This window comes from Rhinoderma darwinii, chromosome 4 (assembly GCF_050947455.1).
Source record: "Rhinoderma darwinii isolate aRhiDar2 chromosome 4, aRhiDar2.hap1, whole genome shotgun sequence".
Lineage (NCBI taxonomy): Eukaryota > Metazoa > Chordata > Amphibia > Anura > Rhinodermatidae > Rhinoderma > Rhinoderma darwinii.
This window is the reverse complement of record NC_134690.1, coordinates 255218500-255242017: the sequence shown is the minus strand read 5'-3', so window position 1 is coordinate 255242017 and position 23518 is coordinate 255218500. Positions and strand designations below refer to the sequence as shown.

General features: G+C 38.9%; 1 long non-coding RNA gene across 1 annotated transcript in view; it reads left to right on the top strand.

Moving 5' to 3' along the window:
• Positions 1–23518, top strand: part of LOC142761084 (uncharacterized) — a 68042-nt gene that overhangs the window by 24783 nt on the left and 19741 nt on the right. The window contains exon 2 of the long non-coding RNA XR_012883500.1: positions 3462–3578. This is a non-coding gene — a long non-coding RNA (uncharacterized LOC142761084). The remainder of the gene's footprint in view (positions 1–3461; positions 3579–23518) is intronic.

Below are 23518 nucleotides of genomic sequence, written 5' to 3'. Positions count from 1 at the left end.
ATGATGGCTCTCAGAATATGGTGACACAGAATTTTTTTTTTGTTTATAAATAAGTCATTTTATTGTGCAAACGCTAAAAAAAAGGACCAAACCTATAAATATATGGTATCGCCGTAATTGTACCAACCCGCAGAATAAAGTAAAAATGTCATTTATAGCGTACGGTGAGCGCCGCAAAAAGAAAACCTAAAAAACAGTGTCAGAATTCCTGTTTTTTGCTCAGGATTGCAAAAAAATGGAACAAAAAGTGATAAAAATAAATAAATCGCATGTACCCCAAAATGGTACCAATAAAAACTGCAGCTCCTCCCGCAAGAAATAAGCCCCACACCACTCTATTGATGGAAAAATAAAAAAGTTATGGCTCTTGGAAAGCGGGGAGTGAAAATCTAAAATATGAAAGCAAAAAATGGATCAGTCCTGAAAGGGTTAATTCATTTCTAATGAAAAAACGTATGACCACATGTGCGGTATTTTCGTACTCGGGAGAAATTGCTTTATAAAAAATGGTTGTTTTTTTCCTCCTTTACCCCTTGTGAAAATGAGAAAATGCAACATTTTAGTGGAAAAAAATTTGATATTAATTTTCGCGCCCTAATTCTAATAAACTCTGCAAAAGACCCGTGGGGTGTAAATGCTCACTATACCCCTAGAAAAATTCCTTGAAGGTTTTTCCAAAATGGGGTGACTTTTGGTGGGTTTCCACTGTTTTGGTCCCTCCAGTGCATTGCAAATGCGACATGGCACCGAAAACCATTCCAGCAAAATCATAAATCCAAATGGCGCTCCTTCCCTTCTGAGCCCTGCTGTGGGTCCAAACAGCAGTTTATTACCACATATGGGGTATTGTCGTAATCGGGAGACATTGCTTTACAAATGTTGGGGTGCATTTTCTTCGTTATTCCTTGTAAATAATAAAAATTTCTATGTTTCAGAAAAGAAGTACATTTTAATTTTTACAGACTAATTCCAATATATTTAGCGAAAAACCTGTGTGGTCAAAATGCTAACTATACCCCTAGATAAATACCTTAAGGGGTCTAGTTTTCGAAATGGGGTCGTTTATGGGCAGTTTCTATCGTTCTGGCAGCTCAAAGCTTCTCCAAATGTACAGTGGGGCCTAAAACATTTTCAAGCAAAATATGAGTCCTGAAAGCCTCCGGGTGCTCCCTTCCTTTGGGGCCCTGCCGTGTGTCCAAACAACGTATTAGGGCTACAATGTGGGTATTTTTGAAAACAGGAGAAAGAGGGTGATAGATTTTGGGGTGTGTTTCTTCATTTTCATGTTCGCTTTACAAAGAAATCGGTCTTCAAACAAATACTTTTATGAAAAAAGTGAAATTCTTTTTTTTTTCACCTGCTATGCATTAAATTTAGCAAAAAACTGTGGCGTCAAAGTACGCACTACACCCCTAGATAAATACCTTAAGGGGTCTAGTTTTCTAAATGGGGTCGTTTATGGGGAGTTTCTATCGCTCTGGTAGCTCAAAACCTCTCCAAATATACAGTAGGGCCTAAAACATTTTCAATCAAAATATGAGTCCTGAAAGCCTCCGGGTGCTCCCTCCCTTTCGGGCCCTGTCGTGTGTCCAAGCAATGCATTGGGGTCACAATGGGGGCATTTTTGAAAACAGGAGAAACAGGGTGATATATTTTGGGGTGTGTTTCTTCATTCTCATGGTCACTTTACACAGAAATCGGTCTTCAAAGTGATACTTTTATGAAAAAAGTGAAATTATATTTTTTTACGCCTGCTTTGCATGAATTCTTACAAAAAAAACTGTGGGGTCAAAATACTTACAACACCCCTTAATAAATACCTTAAGGGGTGTAGTTTTCAAAATGGGGTCACTTGTGGGGGTTTCCACCATTCTGACACCTATGAGCCTCTGAAAACCTGGCTTGGTGCAGGAAAACAAAATGTACTTCAAAATGTATAAAATGATTACTAAACTTGTAAGTCTTCCAAATTGCTGAAAAAAATAATTTTTTTTTCAAAAGTGTTGCCAAAATAGAGTAAAGAGATGGAAATATATATTTAATTAAAAAAATTGTGCAGTATGTATGTACATATGTGACATATTGCAGTTAAAAATAGGGAAAAATGATAATTTTTACAAAATTTCTTCAATTTCTCTATTTTTTAATTTCCGCAAATCGTATCAGTCTACTTTTACCACTAAAATAAAGTACAACATGTGACGAAAAAACAATGTCAGAATTACTTGGATATTCAAAACTTTCACAGAGTTATTCTCTGATAAAGTCAGACATACCAGATTTGACAAATCTGGCTTGGTCATTAAGGTACAAACATGCCCGGTCATTAAGGAGTTAATGGTTTAAAGAGTAAATACAACACCGAGAACCAGTGTTAGCAGAGAATTGGCTTCAGCGGGTCAGTTGAAGTTATATTGTGTGCAGTTATTCAGTAATGGATCCTTCGCACAGAGCTCTGTGTAGACTGTAAATCACACATCCGTCTGTAATATCCACATTGATCCACATGTTTGAGCCTCATTTATTTAACAGAGTTGTTTATTGTAACCATATGTGACGTGGCAGTGGACTTCTCTCTACCCTTTCTAGATAATGATTTATTTACAGAATAGATAACAGAATATAGAACAGCAGCTACAACAACCTTCACATGCAGCCGGTTTAGTTCCTGCATCAATATGTACCATTCCATTACTTCTGTCATTCCCACTAATCCTGCATTATTATTCATGCATCGCTACTGCTACTTTTGCCTTTAGTAGTAGTATTTTGGCTGCTATTATTCCATAATCTATAGTAAAACATAAAGTCTTAATACATAGCATTTTGTGTTTTTTTTTTTTGCAGTATTTTTGGGGTCTGTGGTGTTTTTATCAAAATGCTGCATATTCTAGGTATCCACTCCAATCCAGTGCTATTTTGGAGTGGGTTTCCACCACTACAGTGTTATTACAGCAAACATAAGAGAAAGATCCAAGGTATTGGTTCCACTGAAACATTGCTATGCTGTTGTCTCCTTTAGGCATGCTGACGTAATAAAAGTTCTCTTAAGTCGACCTGGTGACTTGTATCCTTCTCTTTTGCTTGCATAGAAAATGCCACGAGGGTTTTACCGAGTTCCTTGAAAAGATTACATTTTGCCAGAAAAACCAAAAGGGCACTCATGGGTAATTTAGAAGAAAACAAAACATCCGGATGGTATTATAATATACTGTATGTATCCTATATTCTTATGTTCTGTATGTAATTATACTATTACATAGTAGAAATTCTCCAACATAAAATATACTATATAATATCTTTTCAAATACTTTTATTCCATTCGTTGTACATCTAGTATAATACTCTTTCAGAACTGTAATGTTTTCCTCACTTGCCTTTTAAGGCACAACGGTTTTTGTTTTTTTTACTTTTTGTTTTTTTATCACGTATAACACTTCTATTTTTATCTTTTTCTCCAGAAAACAGCAGTTGTAATGCAGAAATTGCAGATATAAATGGTTTCAGTCCAGAGAATGTAACGGTTGACAAGAAGCTGCCTGCCGATTACAGCTCACATCAAGTCTGGCATTGCCCAGGTATGAAAGTGAATCTAGAAAAAGTTTCGCTACATCAATTTTCAGTAAATTGTCCAAATAAATATAAATATACTGTAGAGTATACTATAACTCTAATCTAAACCAATTTTATAAGACATTAGTATGTTAGACGGTTTGTTGTAAAGAACAATAACACTCAATTTTAATTTAAATTGTATAAATACATATGATAAACTTTATTTGTGTTTTTTTAATTATTTTTTTTGCTTTGTTTGCAGTATTTAAGCATGTACATATGTTCTGTTTCAAATTGGGTGTACCACATTAGGAAAAACATTTGTCCATGGGTTGTGTCTAGTACTGCAACTCTGATTCATTGAAGTGAATGGGGCTGAGCGGCAATACTACCCACAATCAGTGGACATAAATTTAAGGAGGCCTTGATGTGTTCCAAATTGATTGAGTCAGGGAACTGTTTGGTTCTATTTTGGCTATGTTCACTCTGACATTCAGGGTTCTGTTCAAAACCTAATTTTTTATGGCAATTCTAGCGCAGCAGGCAATATATGGCCTAGTTAGATTTTTGTGGAAATCTCTTTTAACCCCTTCCCGATATCTGGCATAATTAGTATTGCTACAATTGCAACGACCCATAAAATTGTATTAAACACAATAGAACCGTGTGTTACAGACTGTACACCCATGCAGGGGGGCTCCATAAATAAACAATTTTAAACACCAATAGGCTACATCCAGTAGTCCACAAATATACAATTCTAACTAACTGCTGGTATATTGAAACTTTAACTTTTATTGGGTCTATTTAAAATATATTTATCTACCACAAAAAACTATTTCAAAAGCGATTTGGTTAAAAAGGCTGCAGTATGACTGTATTAGCCATTTTGTTTGCTTCAAGAATAGCTGCTTTGCACAGCTTATTTATATAGCGTTGGAGATTAAACCCTCCATATAGACATTTTTTTTGTATTGGTTACTACTTTCTGAAGTAACTCGCTGCAACAAATTGCTGTAGCTACATGGAACAGGCTATAAACAATGTTTACATGGGTGATTACAATTTCCACAGACACTGTCAGCTAATCCGACATGTTTTGCCGATCTAAGGGGTCTCTGCACACAACAGAGTCTATGAGATCTACAAATAATGGCTAATACAGTCACACATGGCCCTTTTAACCAAATCGTTGTTGAAATAGTTATTTTGGAATTCGATAAATATATTTTAAATAGACCCAATAAAAGTTACGTTTCGATATACCAGCAGTTAGTCGGGATTCTATATATGTAGTCTACTGGATGTAGTCTATTGGTGTTTAAAAATAACCCATAAAAATAACACACTATTCTGCATGTGAACAACGTTTAAAAAACAAAGGCAGAATTGTCATTTTGACACCTCCACCCAAAAAATTATCAAAAGTTAATCAATTATTTTTATGTACCCCAAATTGGTGCCAATGAAAACTTCAACTTGCTCTGCAAAAATAAAAAATTACAAGCCCTCACAAAGCTATGTTGATGGAAAGGTTAAAAATAATGTTTCTTTTTTTAAAATATAAATAAAGTGTTTTTATTGAGCAAAAGTAGAAAAACATAAAAACAATATATTTGGTATCACCGTAATCTTTACCTGCAGAATAAAGTTCAAATTAAATTTATACTGTACTGTGAATGTGTTAAATTTACCCAAAAATGGTAGAATTGTTTCCCCCTTCCTCGCAGAAAATAATAAACATATATTCAATACATTTTTTATATTTACGGCGATTAAAAAAATTTAAAAGCTATGCCTCTTGAGATGCGATGAAAGTGTCCTCAAGGCTTAAAAAAGGCTGTGTTCTTACAGTGTAAGGCCTTATTCATACGAACGTGTCCGTTTTGCGCACGTAAAAACAGCATTTTTCCTGCTTTTCAGTTCCGTGTGACATCCGTGTATGGTTCGTGTCTGCATTTTTTACGCGCGTATTCATCTGTATTTCACACGTTTTTTACGTCCGCAAAATAAACTGAAGGAGGTGTTTTTCTTTTTCTCATCATTTCTTTAGCAACTGTGCGTCCATGTGCTGTCAGTGATTTTCACACACCCATTGACTTCAATGGGTGCATGATGCGCAAAAAATACACAATTATAGGGAAATTCGTGAAAAGCACAATGTCTGAATGGCCCCATTGAATTGCATAGGTCTGTGGGACGTCCGTTGTTTTAACGCGCGTAACACGGACGTGAAATACGCTAGTCTGAATAAGACCTAAGGGAGTGGAACAACCGACTCCATTACTAGGGGAACACAGAGCAATCTGTCATAAAGACGGAATACCAAACCACGTGTTTTTTTCCGGGTTCACTATATAGTGGATCTGTTTGACAGATTATTGGGAGGGCTGGTGAAGACCCAGCAGACAAAGGTAGAGGTAGGTGGAAGGTCCTTAAACATTATTTCAGGGACTTTGGTAGTAAGCTCAGGGCAAGTACCTCAAATGTAGTATTTTGAGAAATACTACTTGTAGCATGTTCCACACCAGAGAGAGAGCAGGAGATTAGGGAGGTAAACCAGTCACTCAAGGAGGGGGTTCATTTTTGAAGAACTAAGCGGACTTCTCTCTTTGTTACAGACACTCTAGTAGGGATTAGCTACACCTAAATGGGTTGAGTGCAGCTGTGTTTTTGGTGTTTTTGGTGAGAAGATGGCTAGAAGGTTGGATGAGTGTTTACCAGGGGGAGGGCATTTACTGTGTAGGAGGGGAAGACAGGGTAGCTAGTGAGCTGGGGCTAAGAAATGAAACTCTAATTAGGTCTCCAAGTATTATGGAAGCAGCAGAAAATCTGCTAATGGACAAATAGATGAGGCAGTCATTAATATCTAGGGACCCTGATATAGTATGGGAAGCAGAAACCTGAAGGTACCACAAAGGAAACTGGTTTATGACCATAATAAAAGACCATTACCTTTAACAACTGGTGCAAGGTTCAACAAGAGGAGCGGGGAAGGGGGGCACTACTAGAACTAGGTTTAACTAATAAACCTGACCGGATATCAAAAGTACAGGTTAGGGGTCACCTATGTAATAATGACCACAAGGTAATGTTTTAATTTATCCTTTAATTTTTTCCAAACTTGTGTGGTTCCCTGCATAGAATGTTTAACTGGATTGCCACAGTACATCAATGTACAGTTTCAATATACAGATATAGTATCAGGTTCAAACTAACAGCCTAGATACCATGCCAAAACCAACCTCAAAACATTAATGCAGCAGCAGAACCAAGTCCAGTACATAAATACAGCACCAGAACAAATCTCCGTACAGAGGTTATTTGCGAATTCAGGTTAACCACTTCTATATAAATGTGTGCACAGTGAAAATACAGCTCTAAGTACAGCCTGATCAATTGTAAGGAGATGTTGGGGTTTGCGGTTTCACAAAAAACTACGCTACATACCATATAGTTAATACAATACTGATCCTACGCAATTAGAGGCTAAACATTTTGTACATCAAGCAACTTACAAGTAACTTCTTCTCTAAATTGAAAGTCTTCTTTCCTTTTTTCCTCTATTGGGCCCAGACCGCCATGATGACTTCTCCAGGCCACGAATAGTCTCTGCGGAGTTTGCTGCCCAGATGTCTTTGGTTGTTCACTTTTGCAGCACATCCGCAATCCCTATACTAACAGAAACTTCTCAAAGTGCCACACACCCTATACCCCTGAATATAATGGCATCATTCATTGAGCTATTGAATATAACGCTGTGCACTACGCTGCTGAATTTAATCATGTCACACGTTGTGCCACTAAAACTAAGGTGCGACACACACACACACACACACACACACACACACACACACACACACACACACACACACACACACAGTGACCCATAAAAATAGTCACACACTAAGCCCCCTAAAACAGTGCCACATGCTGTATCCCCTGTAGATAGTGCTACACACTCTGTGCCTTGAAAAAAAATCCCCACAAACAGTGCCCCCCAAAACCCTAAAGGTAAAGGCGCACACACTGAAAATACAGCACCACATACCTTCTATTTATACCTGACAATGTGTGTAGTATGCTACAACTTGAGAAAAAGGTTCTGTGACTAACTGAAACGTCGCTGCTCACTTGAGGTGAATAAATCCACCCTTTTTTCATCAATCTGGAAGTCCTGGTGCGTTACTTCGTTACTATGGTTTCTGTGTATTTAAGTTGGGGAACTTATTCATCCTCTGGTAACGTGCACATGGCCTTCTATATAGCCGAGTGGAGTGCTGTGTTCATCTACAATTGGTGTGTGTGTGTGTGTGTGTGTGTGTGTGTGTGTATATGTATGTATGTACATATATATGTGTATGTATGTGAAAATATAGGTGTATGTGAAAATATATATATAGGTGTATGTATGTGAAAATATATGTGTGTGTGTGTGTGTGTGTATGTATATATGTATGTGTATATATATATATATATATATATATATATATATATATAGTGTGTGTATGTATGTGAAAATATAAAAAAATATATAATATATAAAATGTGTTGAGCCTTGGAGTGGATACTGTGCACTATGTTCTTATTGCTGGGCGGGAGTTAACACTCCCCAGTATATATCATCGATAAGGGTAAAGAAAGCATGATGGCCCAGTGTGCTTGATTGCGCCACTACATTCTTAAATAGGGATATTGCCAAATGCATCTCTTCATGGTTCTGTTTAGTCAGTTCTCAGTATAAGCAGGCTGCATTGTTAGCAAAACAGCGTAAACATTGTAGCTGTTGCTTCTGGTGGTTACCAGGGCAATAGCCGAGCCCCCTAGAGTGATGCGTCCCAGGCTTGTGATCTCATAGCCTCGGACAGAGGGATAGGAGGAAGTTCCAGCACATGTCATCCTAGTGAGCGTGGAGCTTAGCCCTTATTAGCTCGGCGTTCGTGCTGCCGCGTACAGCTCCTATCATGGCCGCTGGAGTTTTGTATATCAGAACGAACTCCGGCGCTCCAGTAAATTTGGCTGTTCTAATATTAAAATTAGTTTCCTGAGGTGCATGCAGATTACACTACAGGCGAAACACGTTGAGACGTTTATACCACGCTCATGTCATCATGGGCGTAGGAAGTAGAGGAATAGAATTGTTACTGCCAGGTCATAGGGTTATATACAGGTCCCATACCAGGATACACTGATACGGTCTGGTTTATTTCAGCAATCGCTGTCCCTGTTCCATACCGATTGCTTTGTATGGAAAGGATAATTATGCCAAAAGTAATTAATTTATCTTTTTAATGTATACTTAATAACAGTGAAGTCTTAAGAATCCTATCCATAAGAGTCAGTGACTAGTTATTACGTGATTGGTGGATAGCAATATCTGGATAGTACAGTGACAGTATTACGTACTGAGACTTAAATAACCAGTGTTCAGAAAACGTAAAATTACCGCACAAAGAAAAAAAATCCTTGTATCTTTTACGCAACCGTAGAGCTCTCGAAGGGCAGATGGGCTGCGAGAGATTTAAACGGCATAAGAAGTAATGTCTAAACTGTCTGTCTCAGACAAATGCCCTTCATTAGCCATTGGTAAATAGAAACCCAATTTGGAGCAGATGGGTTGGAAAAAAAATCCAACACTCTATTATGTATTGAGATTTAAATTCCATTTTTTTCTATATAGAAGGCTGATAAAAAGGGTTGCTTACTTCCAGATGGGACTCGGTGAAAGAAATGATTGCTTTTTTATGATATATAATTTTTTATTTTATCATTCTAGAGTTGTATTTTTCTGCTTCTGCTTTGTTCCTTGGCACCTGTTGATGAATACAGGCTTCAATACAGTCATTAACAAAGCACATGAAAGGAAATTGCAGATGCCTGCACAATATAATCTACACTTTAATCTGTTTATTTTCAATCTGTTTTGTTTTTTTTCCCCTTTGGAAAAACGAGATTAACATCATGTACACAGCTTTATTTCTAGCAATGACTTCCATAAAATTGAATGTAGTTATCAATATCATATGGACTTTAATTCCAATGATTAACATCAAAGACGGCTCTCTTCCTGCAGCTTTCATTGTCCTTATTAGAAATGTCTTTGGGATATTGAATGAGATATTTTAATGTAATGTGGTACATTGTATTTTGTATTATCTTCTAAAAATCTAATAATTTTCTGCTCTGTAAAGAAAATTAAATCATTTTAAAGAAAACACAAGGCGCTAAATAATAAAGCAAACGAAAGTTCTATCATTTTAATCTAACTTGAGCTATGTTAACAGAATATTTTGTATTTCAATTTTTTAATATAGTAACTTTTATTCCACTGCATCCTCTTTACAGAGGTCAAGGGGCAACCTCCTTGTGTGTGGTTATAGAGACAAGAACACATAGGTTAAATAGCGCCTCACCAGTGTTTCCGAGCGGAAGCTTTGGATAGAAATTACCTCTTGCAGGGTGTGCTCAGGGTCTGTGCATTTTACATATTAATAATTTAATTTTTGTAATTTGATATAATAAATTGGATTAACCCCTTCCCCTGCTTGCATTCTGGGCCCTAATGACAAAGCCATTTTTTTAATTTTTCCATTGTCACATTCGAAGAGCTGTAAAGTTTTTTTTATTTTTGCGTCGACATAGCTGTATAAGATCTTGTTTATTGCGGGACAAGTTGTACTTTTTAATAGCACCATTTTGGGGTACATATAAATTTATTCATTAACTTTTTTTTTGGGGGGGTATAGAAGAAAACCTGAAATTTCACCACTCTTTTTTTGCGCCCTAAATCTACGTCGTTTACCGTGTGGTATAAATAACACTAACTTTATTCAACGGGTTGTTAGGATTGCAAAGATACCAAATTTGTATAGATGTTGTATGTTTTACTACTTACACAGTAAAAACACTTTTTTTTTAGAAATTATTTGTTTTTATGTCTCCATATTTGAAGAGTCATAACTATTTTATTCCGCCGATACAGTTGTATAAGGGATTTTTTTTTGCGGTACGACTTGTAGTTTTTATTGGTACCATTTGAGAGTAGATTCGACTTTTTGATCACTTATCACATTTTTTTTTAATGTCAGCATTAATAGAAAACAGCAATTTTTCCATTGTTTTTTATTTTATTTTTTACGGCGTTCACCGTGCGGGTTAAATAATGTAACGGCTTTATAGTCGGGGTCGTTACGGACATACCAAATATGTGTAACTTTTTTGCTTTATTGTGTTTTTTTAATAGTAAAGCATTTTGTAAGGGGAAAAAGTGGGTTTTTAACTTATTTTTATTTTTTTCACATTTTTTAAATTAACTTTTATTCAACTTTTTTTTTTTACTTTTATACTAGTCCCACTAGGGGACATTAATATGCAATCCTCCGATCGCTAATATAATACACTGTAATACTTAGTATTGCAGTGCATTACTGCCTGTCCGTTTAAAACAAACAGGCATCTGCTAGGACATGCCTCTGGCATATCCTAGCAGGCATTCACTACAGGCAGACCTGGGGGCCTTTATTAGGACCCCAGCTGCCATCAGAGACAGACACTCGGCGATCTTATCGCCGGGTGTCGGTGGGGGAGAGAGGGAGCTCCCTCCCTCTCTCCAAAACCACTCAGATGCGCTGCACCCTATTGAGCACTGCATCTGAAGGGTTAAACGGGTGAGATCGATACTTATATCGATCTCACCCGATTGAGCAGGGACACCCCCAGCCCTCAGCTACCTCTGGCAGCTGAGAGCAGGGAGATTTGACAGGTCCCTGCTCTGTTTACTTTATTCTAATGCAGCGCCGTGGAATGGCGACACTGTAGAATAAAGCCCACTAATGACTGCCGTGAAAAGGCCTATCGGCGGTCATTAAGGGGTTAAGGACGCAGCCTAGTTTGGGCCTTAAGGCTCAGAGCCCATTATTCAAATCTGACATTTTTCACTTTATATGGTAATAACTTCAGAATGCTTTGACCTATCAAAGCAATTCTGAGATTGTTTTCTCATGACACATTGGGCTTTATGTTAGCGATAAAATTTGGTCGATACATTAAGTGTTTGTGTGAAAAATAGCAAAATTTAGTGAAAATTTGGACAAATTTGCATATTTTTACATTTAAATGTAGCTGCTTGTAAGGCAGACTGTTATACCACACAAAATAGTCACCAATTAACATTTTTCATATGTCTACTTTAGATTGGCATCATTTTTTTAACATTCTTTTATTTTTCTTGGACGTTACAAGGCCGAGAACATAAACAGCAATTTCTCATATTTTCAAGAAAATTTCAAAAGCCTTTTTCTTTTAGCTGCCAGTTCAGTTCTGAAGTGGCTTTGAGGGGCCTATGTATCATAAACCCCCATAAAACACCCCATTTTAAAAACTAGACCCCTAAAAGTATTTAAAACAGTATATAGAAAGTTTCTTAACCCTTTAGGCGTTTCACAGGAATTAAAGTAATGTGGAGTTTAAATTTGCAAATTTCATTTTTCTTGCAGAAATTCAATTTCAATCTATTTTTTTCTGTAACACAGAAGGTTTTACCAGAGAAACACCACTAAATATGTATTGTCCAGATTCTTCAGTTTTTAGAAATGTCCCACATGTGGCTCTAGTGTGCTCGTGGACTAAAACACAAGGCCTAGAAGCAAAGAAGCACCTAGTGCATTTTGGGGCCTGTTTTTTCTAAGAATATATTTTAGGCAGCATGCCAGGTTTGAAGAGGTGTTGAGGTGTCAAAACAGTAGGAATCTCCCAATAGTGACCCCATTTTGGAAACTACACCCCTCAAGGAATTGATTTATGGTTGAAGAGGTCTTGCGGTGCCAAAATAGTAGAAATTACCCAAAACTGACCGTGTTTTGGAAACTAAACCCCTCAAGGAATTGATTTATGGGTGTTGTGACCATTTAGACCCGCAGTTTTTTCACAGAACTTATTTGAATTGGGCTGTGAATTTAAAAAAAAAAAATTGTTTTCAATAATATGTAGTTTTGGCTCAAAATTTTTTACTTTTACAAGAAATAAATTAACTAATTTTGTTGCCCAATTTGTCCTGAGTGTGGCAATACCCTATTTGTGGTGATAAACTGCAGTTTGGGCCCATGGGAGGGCTCAGAAGGAAAGGAGCGCTATTTGTTCTTTGGACCCCAGATTTTGCTGGATTGGTTTTCGGGTGCCATGTCGCATTTGCAGAGCCACAGAGGTATCAAAGCAATGGAAACCCCCAAGAAGCCATCCCATTTTAAAATCTACACCCATTAAGGCATTCATCTAGAGCTGTAGTGAGCACTTTTACCCCACAGGTATTGTCTAAAAGGTAATGCGCAGCAGGTGGTGCAGTGTGAGATTTGCAATTTTCTATATATGTATGCCGTTTCAGTGTCCAATATATTGTTCCCAGCATGCGCCACCGGAGATATACACCCTATAAATTGTAATGTGGGTTCTCCTGGGTAGGGCAATACCCTACATGTGGCTGTTATCTGCTGCCTTGGCACACGGCAGGTCTCAGAAGGGAAATATGAGGGGGATAAGCTGTGCGCAGTGTCATCAGGGTAAGTAAAACGGGTAATGTAAAAATCAAGGGATATGATACATTTTAAAACCCTTTCATACAGAGCCATGGTTTTTCGGGACACGTCACATTGATATATTGTGTCCATCCTTATCCCCCTCTTATAGCAGACTTTGCACATCTTTTGACTTTTTCCCTTCTTGTTAGTTTGGGGAACTTCTCCTGGAAAATGTTGCCCTTGTACGATGCGTGTGGCCTCACTTACAGAAGTACTGGGTGTCCCCCCCCCCCTTTGGTCCCTAAAGATTAGGTTCTTGATAACCACCTGTTGAAATTCAAGGAAAGTTCCCGTCTGGCCTGCACATCGACATAGCACGTACGCATTGTACAATGCCATCTGTATGATGTGCACGGCCAGCTTCTTATACCAAACCGCATGGTGCTTCAGGGCTTGATCTGACCACCCCTCCCATGTACCTATTGTAGTCCAGGATGCAGTCTGGTTTGGGGGTCTCTGTACTGGTACCTCGTACAGGTACATGGGTGCTGGTGTGGCCATGTATTGTTGTCAAAACAAGGACATCTCTCTTGTCCTTGTACTTGACACACAATATGTTGCTGCTAGAATGTGACCTGCTCTCAGCCCTTCTGAGTGTTTGCCCAAGCAGAGTCTTAGGGAGGCCTCTCCGATTTCTTCTAGCAGTGCCGCATGTCACAGTACTTCTGGAAGCGAGGCAGTTGAAGTGTGGGACGCTGGTATAAAAATTATCCAGGTAGAGGTGGTAACCCTGACCCAGCAGTGGGTGCACCAAATCCAACACAATTTTTGCATTAACTCCCAGTAAGGGGGGGGGGGGTATTCTGGGGGCTGAATACTGGTGTCCTTCCCTTCATATATCCTAAATTTGTAGGTATACCCTGATGCACTCTCGCACAGCTTATACATCTTCACGCTATACTTTGCCGTCTTGCTCGGCAGGTACTGGGAGAATTGAAGCCTCCCTTTCACCCCTTCCCGACATTTACCGTATGGGTACGCCATGGAAAGCTATGACTTCCCGCAAACTGCCGTATCCATACGCCAAATGTTTGGCACCAGCTCAGAAGCTGAGCCGGTGCCATCATCACCGTAACTCAGCTGTATCTTACAGCTGACATCCGGCTGTAATGGCGGGGACCGAAATTAGATTCGATCCCCGCCATTAACCCGTTAAGTGCAGCGCTCAAACGCGAGTGCTGCACTTACGGTGTTTGCAGCTCATTGGAACCCTAGCAATGAAATTGCTGGGCTTCCGGTGGCTGTAATGGCAACTGGAGGCCTAATAATGGCCTCCCGGTCTGCCTAGCACAGAAGCCGGTCAAGATCCGCCTGTCGGCGGAGCCTGATTGGCTTCCGTAGCCGTCGGCTCAGGAGCTGATCCGGCGTCATCAGCGGTGGAAGTCAGCTGTATGTTACAGCTGATATCCAACTGTAATGGCAGGGAATGTAGCTAGCTCCGATCCCTGCCATTAACCCCTTTGATGCAGCAATCTAAAGTGATTGCTGCATCTTAGCAGTTGCTAGCAGATCGCCAACCGTGACAGGCAATCAGGACTGGCGACTGCTGTTATGGCAACAGGAGACACAATGGCCTCCTGCTCTGCCATTACGGAAGCCGATTAGGCCCCGCCGGGAGGCGAAGCCTAATCGGCTTGCTGTCAGTGAATAACTGACAGATCTAATACAATGCACTACAAAGGTAATGCAATGTATTAGAAAAAAAAAAACAGACAGTTGGAACTTTAAGTCCCCTAGTGGGACTTGAAAAAAAGTGAAAAAAATAAAAGTTTGAAAACCATAAACGTTTCAAGTAATAAAATAAAACACAATCGCCCTTTTTCCCTTATCAAGTCCTTTATTATTGAAAAAAAATAATAAACCATAAGTATTTGGTATTTCCACAACCGTAACGACCTGAGGTATCAAAATATTATATTATATATTGCACGCGGTGAACAGCGTAAAAAAACAAACTTAAAAAACTATACCAGAGTTTCTTTTTTTTTTGTCACTTTGCCCTACAAATATTGGAATAAAAAGTGATCAAAAAGTCGCACATATCCAAAAATGATACCTATAAAAACTATAGCTCGTCTCGCAAAAAACAAGCCCTCATATAGCTCCGTCGACACAATTTTTTAAAAGTTATGGTTCTCACAACTTGGTGACAGAGAAAATACATTTTTACAAAAGTAATTTTATTGTGCAAAAAGTTGTAAAACATAAAGTGCTATAAATTCGATATCGCCGGAATCGAACTGACCCACAGAATAAAGTTAACATGTAATTTTATAACGCATGGTGAACGCTGCATAAAAAAAATTAAAAAGCTATGCCAGAATTGCGGTCTTTTGTTTACCTGGCCTCCCAAAAAATAGGATAAAAGGTGATCAAAAAGTTGCATGTACCCCAAAATGTTACCAATAATCGCTACAGCTCGTCCCGCAAAAAAAACAGCCCTCATACCACTACGTCTATGAAAAAATAAAATTCGTTATGGCTCCAATAAGTCAGGAAATAAAAAATATACAGTCGTGCCCGAGGGGAACATTTTTCTGTTTCAAGAGGCGATTTATCAAGGACCTAAAATTATGGAACCAGGAAGGGGAGGGCCCAAACATATCCACTGGAAGCGACGGTGCCCGTATTATACCAGGACAACACTTTCCCAGCAAAAATTCCCCAAACTGCAAAGCTGCGGAGTGTGGACCAAAAGGGGCATAAGAAAGGATGCCATTTATCAGTGCGACACCGGCCTGTGCAGAAAGGATTGCTTCACAGCGTAACACACATCTATGGATTATTTTATTGTTTTTTACCCCATTATTATACCTCCTGACTGTGCCCCTGATGTACTCTGCCCAGCTTACATGTACCCCCACATTATAAATGGAAACACCAATAATACTCAAACAAATCTACTACCAAGCAAAATCCGCTCTCCAAAAGCCAAATGGCGCTCCTTCCGCTCTGAACGCTACAGTGTGCCCAAACAGCAGTTTCCTTCTAAATATATGGCATCGTCATACCCGGGAGAACCCTTTTAACAATATTTGTGGTGTCTCCAGTGGCATAAGCTGGGTTTGACATATTTGCCACTGAAATGGCATATCTAGGGAAAAATATAAATTTTTAATTTACACCATCCACAGCGCATTAATTTATGGAAAAGACCTGTGGGGAGAAAATGCTCACTACACTCCTTAATAAATGCCTTGAGGGGTGTAGTTTCCAAATGGGGTCACTTCTCAGGGGTTTCTATTTATTATTTCACATCTGAGCCTCTGCAATTGTGAACCAATACTTTGTAAATCGCCAAATTAGGCCTCAATTTCGCATGGTACGCTTTCACTCCAGAGCCTGGCCGAATGTCCAGGCAAAAGGTTAGGGCCACATGTAGAGGCCACATGTAGGGTGTTTCTAAAACCGGGAAACACCGCATAATAATTAGAGAGCTGTCTTGCTATGGTGGCACAAGCTGGGCACCACATATTGGAATATCTATGGAAAAAAATCCCATTTTCACTCCAACATCGAGTGCACACTAATTTCTACAAAACACCTGCAGAATTAACATGCTCACTACACCACTTGGTAAATGCATTCATGGGTGTACGCTACCGTTCAAAAGTTTAAGGATACTTAGAAATTTCCTTATTTTTGAAAGAAAAGCACAGTTTTTTTCAATGAAGATAACATTAAATTAATCAGAAATACACTATATACATTGTTAATGTGCTAAATGACTATTCTAGATGCAAACGTCTGGTTTTTAATGCAATATCTACATAGGTGTATAGCAGCCCATTTCCAGCAACCTTCACTCCAGTGTTCTAATGGTACATTGTGTTTGCTAACTGTGTTAGAAGGCTAATGGATGATTAGAAAAGACTTGAAAACCCTTGTGCAATTATGTTAGCACCGCTGTAAACAGTTTTTCTGTTTAGAGGAGCTATAAAACTGACCTTCCTTTGAGCTAGTTGAGAATCTGGAGCATTACATTTGTGGGTTCGATTAAACTATCAAAATGGCTAGAAAAAGAGAGCTTTCATGTGAAACTCGACAGTCTATTCTTGTTCTTAGAAATGAAGGCTATTCCATGCGAGAAATTGCCAAGAAACTGAAGATTTCCTACAACGGTGTGTACTACTCCCTTCAGAGGACAGCACACACAGGCTCTAACCAGAGTAGAAAGAAGTGGGAGGCCCCACTGCACAACTGAGCAGCAAGACAAGTACATTAGAGTCTCTAGTTTGAGAAATAGACGCCTGACAGGTTCTTAACTGGCAGCTTCATTAAATAGTACCCGCAAAACGCCAGTGTCAACGTCTTTAGTGAAGAGGCAACTCTGGGATGCTGGCCTTCAGGGCAGAGTGGCAAAGAAAAAGCCATATCTGAGACTGGCTAATAAAAGGAAAAGATTAATATGGGCAAAAGCACACACAATGGACAGAGAAAAATTGGAAAAAAGTGTTATGGACAGACGAATCAAAGTTTGAGGTGTTTGGATCACACAGAAGAACATTTGTGAGACGCAGAACAACTGAAAAGATGCTGGAAGAGTGCCTTACGCCATCTGTCAAGCATGGTGGAGGTAATGTGATGGTCTGGGGTTGCTTTGGTGCTGGTAAAGTGGGAGATTTGTACAAGGTAAAAGGGATTTTGAATAAGGAAGGCTATCACTTCATTTTGCAACGCCATGCCATACCCTGTGGACAGCGCTTGATTGGAGCAAATTTCATCCTACAACAGGACAATGACCCAAAGCACACCTCCAAATTATGCAAGAACTATTTAGGGAAGAAGCAGGCAGCTGGTATTCTATCTGTAATGGAGTGGCCAGCGCAGTCACCAGATCTCAACCCCATAGAGCTGTTGTGGGAGCAGCTTGACCGTATGGTACTCAAGAAGTGCCCATCAAGTTAATCCAACTCGTGGGAGGGCCTTCTGGAAGCATGGGGTGAAATTTCTCCCGATTACCTCAGCAAATTAACAGCTAGAATGCCAAAGGTCTGCAATGCTGTAATTGCTGCAAATGGAGCATTCTTTGACGAAAGCAAAGTTTGAAGGAGAAAATTATTTGAAATTAAAATCATTATTTCTAACCTTGTCAATGTCTTGACTATATTTTCTAGTCATTTTGCAACTAATTTGATAAATATAAGTGTGAGTTTTCATGGAAAACACAAAATTGTCTGGGTGACCCCAAACTTTTGAACGGTAGTGTAGTTCCCAAAATGGGGTCACTTCTAGGGGGTTTTCACTGTTTTGGTCCCATAGGCGCCCAGAAACCAATCCAGCAAAATCTGCACTCCAAATGGCGCTCCTTCCCTTTTGAGCCCTGCTGTGTGCCCAAACAGCAGTTTATGACCACATATGGGGTATTGCCGTACCCGGGAGAAATTACTTTACAAATGTTGGGTTTCTATTTTTCCTTTATTTGTTGAGAAAATGAAAAATTTTGCGCTTAAGCTACGTCTTATTGAAGAAAAAGGATTGTTTTTTATTTTCACTGCCCAATTCTAATAAATTCAATGAAACATCTATGGGGTCAAAATGCTTACTACACCCCTAGATGAATTCCTCAAGGGGTGTAGTTTCCAAAATGGGGTCACTTGTGGGGGGTTTCCACTGTTTTTTACCCTCAGGGGCTTTGTAAATGTGACATGGCCTCCGCAAACCATTCCTGCTAAATGTGAACTCCAAAGGCCAAATGTTGCTCCATCCCTTCTAAGCCCTGCCGTGTGTCCAAACAGCCGTTTATTACTACATGTGGGGTATTGTTTTACTTGGGAGAAATTGCTTTACAAATTTGTTGGTGTTTTTTCTCCTTTAGTGCTTGTGGAAATGAGAAAAAAAATCGCTAAACCTACATTTTCTTTGAAAAAATGTAGATTTTTATTTTCACGGCCTACTACCAATAATCACTATACTCCCTAGATAATTTCCTTGAGGTGTGCAGTTTCCCAAATCGGGTCACTTTTGGGGGATTTCTACTGTTTTGGCACCGCAAGAGCCCTTCAAGCATGACATGGTGCCTAAAATATATTCGAATAAAAATAAGGCCCCAAAATCCACTAGGTGCTCCTTTTGCTTCTGAGGCTGGTGCTTCAGCCCAGTAGCACGCTACAGCCACATGTGGGATATTTCCTAAAAATGCAGAACCTGGACAATAAATATTGAGTTGCATTTCTCTTGTAAAACTTTCTGTGTTATACAGAAAATTTGGATTAAAAATTAACTTCTGCAAAAAAATATGAAATTTGTAAATTTCACCTCTACTTTGCTTTAATTCCTGTGAAAAGTTTAAGGCCTGATGCACACGACCGTGTTCGGTCCGTGATATACGGTCCGCATGTCGGCCGCTTGTCCCGGACCGTACAAAGTACAGGGAGCCGGGCTCCTAGCATCATACTTATCTATGACGCTAGGTGTCACTGCCTATCCACGTAACTACTGTCACACACTAAAACATGATTACAGTACGGGACAGTAGTTCCGCGGACAGGCAGTGACCCCTATCGTCATAGATAAGTGTGATGCTAGGAGCCCGACTCCCTGCACTGTGTTCGGTCCGGGACATGCAGCCGACATGCGGACCGTATATCACGGACCGAACACGGTCGTGTGCATGGGGCCTAAAGGGTTAAGAAATTTTCTAAATGCTGTTTTGAATACTTTGAGGGGTGAAATTTTTAAAATTGGGTGACTTTTTGGGGGTTTCTAATATATAAGGCCCTCAAAGCAACTTCACAACTGAACTGGCCTCTGTAAAAATAGCCTTTTGAAATTTTCTTGAAAATGTGATAAATTGCTGCTAAAGTTCAAAGCCTTGTAATGTCCTAGAAAAATAAAAGGATGTTCAAAAAACAATGCCAATCTGAAGTAGACATATGGGTGATGTTAATTAGCAACAATTTTGTGTGTTAAAACTGCCTGTCTTACAAGCAGATATATTTAAGTTGAGAAAAATGCTAATTTTTGCAATTTTTCGCAAAATTTTGTTTTTCACAATTAAATACTGAACATATCAAACAAATTTTGCCAGTAACAAAGTCCAGAGTTATTACCACATAAAGTGACACATGTCAGATTTTAAAAATGAGGCTCTGTCAGGAAGGTCAAAAGTGCCTAAAAAGTGAAGGGGTTAAAATGTACGAAGGACTCATCAATAGAAATAAACTTCTAGGGGGTGTATGCTTGGCACTGAAATGGTCTAATAGGGGTCTCAGTTTATAGAAACGGTCAAAACTGGGGTCATCTTGGAGTGGGCACTGCTCATCAGTATAATGTAAGAAGTGCAGTATTGCCTCATAACGCATCCTGGGCACATCTATACGGTACATCGGGGTGTGGTATAAGAAAAAGCCACTTGTTTTGTTTTTTTTCTTAGGTTCCAGTTCAGTTCTGAAGTTGCTTTGAGGGCCCTATATATTGGAAACCCCTATCAAACATCCCATTTTAGAAACTAGACCCCTCAAAGTATTCAAAACAGCATTTAGAAAATGTATTAACCCTTTAGGTGTTTCACAGGAATTTAAAGCATTTAGAGGGGAAATTTACATATTTAATTTTTTTGTCAATCCTTTTTTTTTATTACATTTTTTTCTGTAAAACAGAAGGTTTAACCAGAGAAACACAACTCAATATTTACGGTCCATATTCTCAAGTTTTGATAAATATGCCACATGTGGCCCTAGAGTGGTAATGGACTGAAGCACCGGCCTCCGAAGCAAAGGAGTACCTAGTGGATTTTGAGGCCTCCTTTTTATTAGGGACCATGTCTGGTTTGAAGAGGTCTTCTGGTGCCAAAACAGTGGAAACCCCCAAAAAGTGACCGCATTTTGGAAACTAGACCCCTTGAGGAGTTCATTGTAGTTTTCATGGGGTGCATGCGACTTTTTGATCAGTTTTTATTCTATTTTTAAGAGGCGTTGTAACTAAAAAAAACAGCAATTCTACTATTGTTTTTTTATTCTATTTTTTTTTACAGCGTTCACTGTGCGCTATAAATGACCTATTCACTTTATTTTGTGGGTCAATACGATTACGACAATACCATATGTTTATAGTTGTTGTTTTTCTGTCTTACGGCGTTTGCACAATAAAATACTTCTTGTAGAAAATCATTTACTTTTTGTGTTGCCATATTCTAAGAGCCATAACTTTTTTTATTTTTCCATCAAGAAAGCCGTGTGAGGAGTTTTTTGTGTAACTAGTTTCGATCAGGACCATTTTTACATACATGCAAGTTTTTGATCATTTTATTCCATTTTTTGGGAGGTGAAGTAACCAAATAATTGTGATTCTGGTACGGTTTTCTATTATTTTTCTTTTATGCCGTTTACCGCCTGGGATAAATAATGAAATAATTTTGTAGTTCAGGCTGTTACGGACGAGGCGATACCAATTATGTATAGTTTGTTTATTTTTATTAATAATAAAGGACTGATCAGGGAAAAAGGGGGATTTTTAACTTTTATTACTATTAAAATTTTTATTTTCTTATTTTTACACCGCTTTTTTTTTTTTACTTTTTTACTTTGTCCCACTAGGGGACTTGAGAGCAGGAGGCCCAGATCGCAATTCTAATACACTGCACTATATGTAAAACTGCGACATCTAATGTGTTTGACAGAGGGTTGTCAACCCATCGGGACCCCCGCGATGTGCCGATGGGTTTCCACGGCACCTGGGAGCCTAGCAAATGCCCCCATGTCTGCCTTCAGCAACTGACCTAATAGATTGCCTGTCAGTTTCACACTGACAGGCAATAATGCTTTGGTATACAAAGTGTTATATCTGCGATCAGTAGATCGCAAAGTAAAGATTTAAAACTGTAAAATGTAAAACTGTTAAAGTTCATGACAGAAAATTACAGTAAAAATAAACACTTTTTGTGGTTTTATTTAGTAAAAGTGTAAAAAAATAAATAAATTAGACTGTCTTAAAAAGATGAGCTCTCAGCTCACTGAGGGATAAGATTACAGCTGCCATAGAAGTCTATGTAGTGCAGGGAGGGGGAAGAGGGAGCAGGAGCAGATTGAGAGCGAGAGTAGAAAGACACATCTAGACGTGCTGCAACTTCTGGTAAGTGTATCTATCTTACACTAGTGCTGGATTTTCAGCTACACTGCTAATTACTGCTGTATGATGTCCTCCATGCTGCTGCTTCTATATATGTGATAGATAAAGATAGGAGTGCAGGATTCCCCTCTTCACTGTTTGCAGTGTATAGAAGACATGATAGCAGTTAATCTCCAGCCACTAGCTCAGAGACAACTGAGAATGAGAGATTAAGCCTGCAGAGGGGACAAATGCTTAAAAATGCAGCTAAAGTCATATAGAAGCCAGAAATAGTTATTCCTCATGTACACACATGTGACACTTATTCTGAAAAGTCATCTAAGGCCTCATTCACACGAACGTGTGCGTTTTGCACGCGCAAAAAAATGCAGCGTTTTGCGTATGTTGCAGTTCCGTGTGTCATCAGTGAATGGTGCGTGGCTGCGTGATTTTTACGCTTATGCCATCTATATGACACGCGGTTTTGATGTTTAGAAAAAGAAATGAAGGAAGTGCTTTTATTTTTTCCTTAATTTCTTGATCTACTGTTGCGAGAATCACGCGCGACACACGGAAGTGCTTCCGTGTGCTGCGCATGATTTTAACGCACCCATTGACTTCAATGGGTGCGTGATGCGCAAAAAACGGGCAAATATAGGACATGTCGTGAGTTTTTTTTACGCAGCGGACACACGCTGCGTGAAAATCACGGAATGTCTGAACGGCCCCATTGACTAACATAGGTCCGTGCGACGAGCGTGATTTAAGGCCTTCAAGTTTAGGTATGATGTAACCACTGCCTTATCTAAAATCTTGGTTTTTCCCAATCTCTACTAGTGCATTGTTACCAAAAAGAGGTGTACATTTAAATGAATCAGTCTCACCCATAACTTTTCCTACTTCTAACCATGTTCTTACCATCAAAACCATAATAGGTGACCCCCCCCCCTCATGCAGTGGGCTTCTAACATCTCAAAAACATGAGCTGCCCTCCTACTATATTGAGTAACCTGCTTTACCAAGTAATTCTTAATGCTTCCATTAAACCATATACAACACCTACACAGCCAAGAAATGGGGAAAAAAAATATATGGTAAGGTGAATCCTCCTTTAGTCTCAGGGTGACTTAACATTTTTTTTTGTCCAGACTAACACGCTTCTAGTTCTGCAGTAATCCATTCAATATCCTCTCAATTTTGTTTTTTAAAACACTTCCACCGATCCATACTGGAGTAGTGTTTAATACATACATTAACTGTGGTAAATCCACCATCGTACCCAAACCTAATATGTTGGTCTATGATATTTGCATTATATCTTAATATCAGAGTTTAGCAAAGAG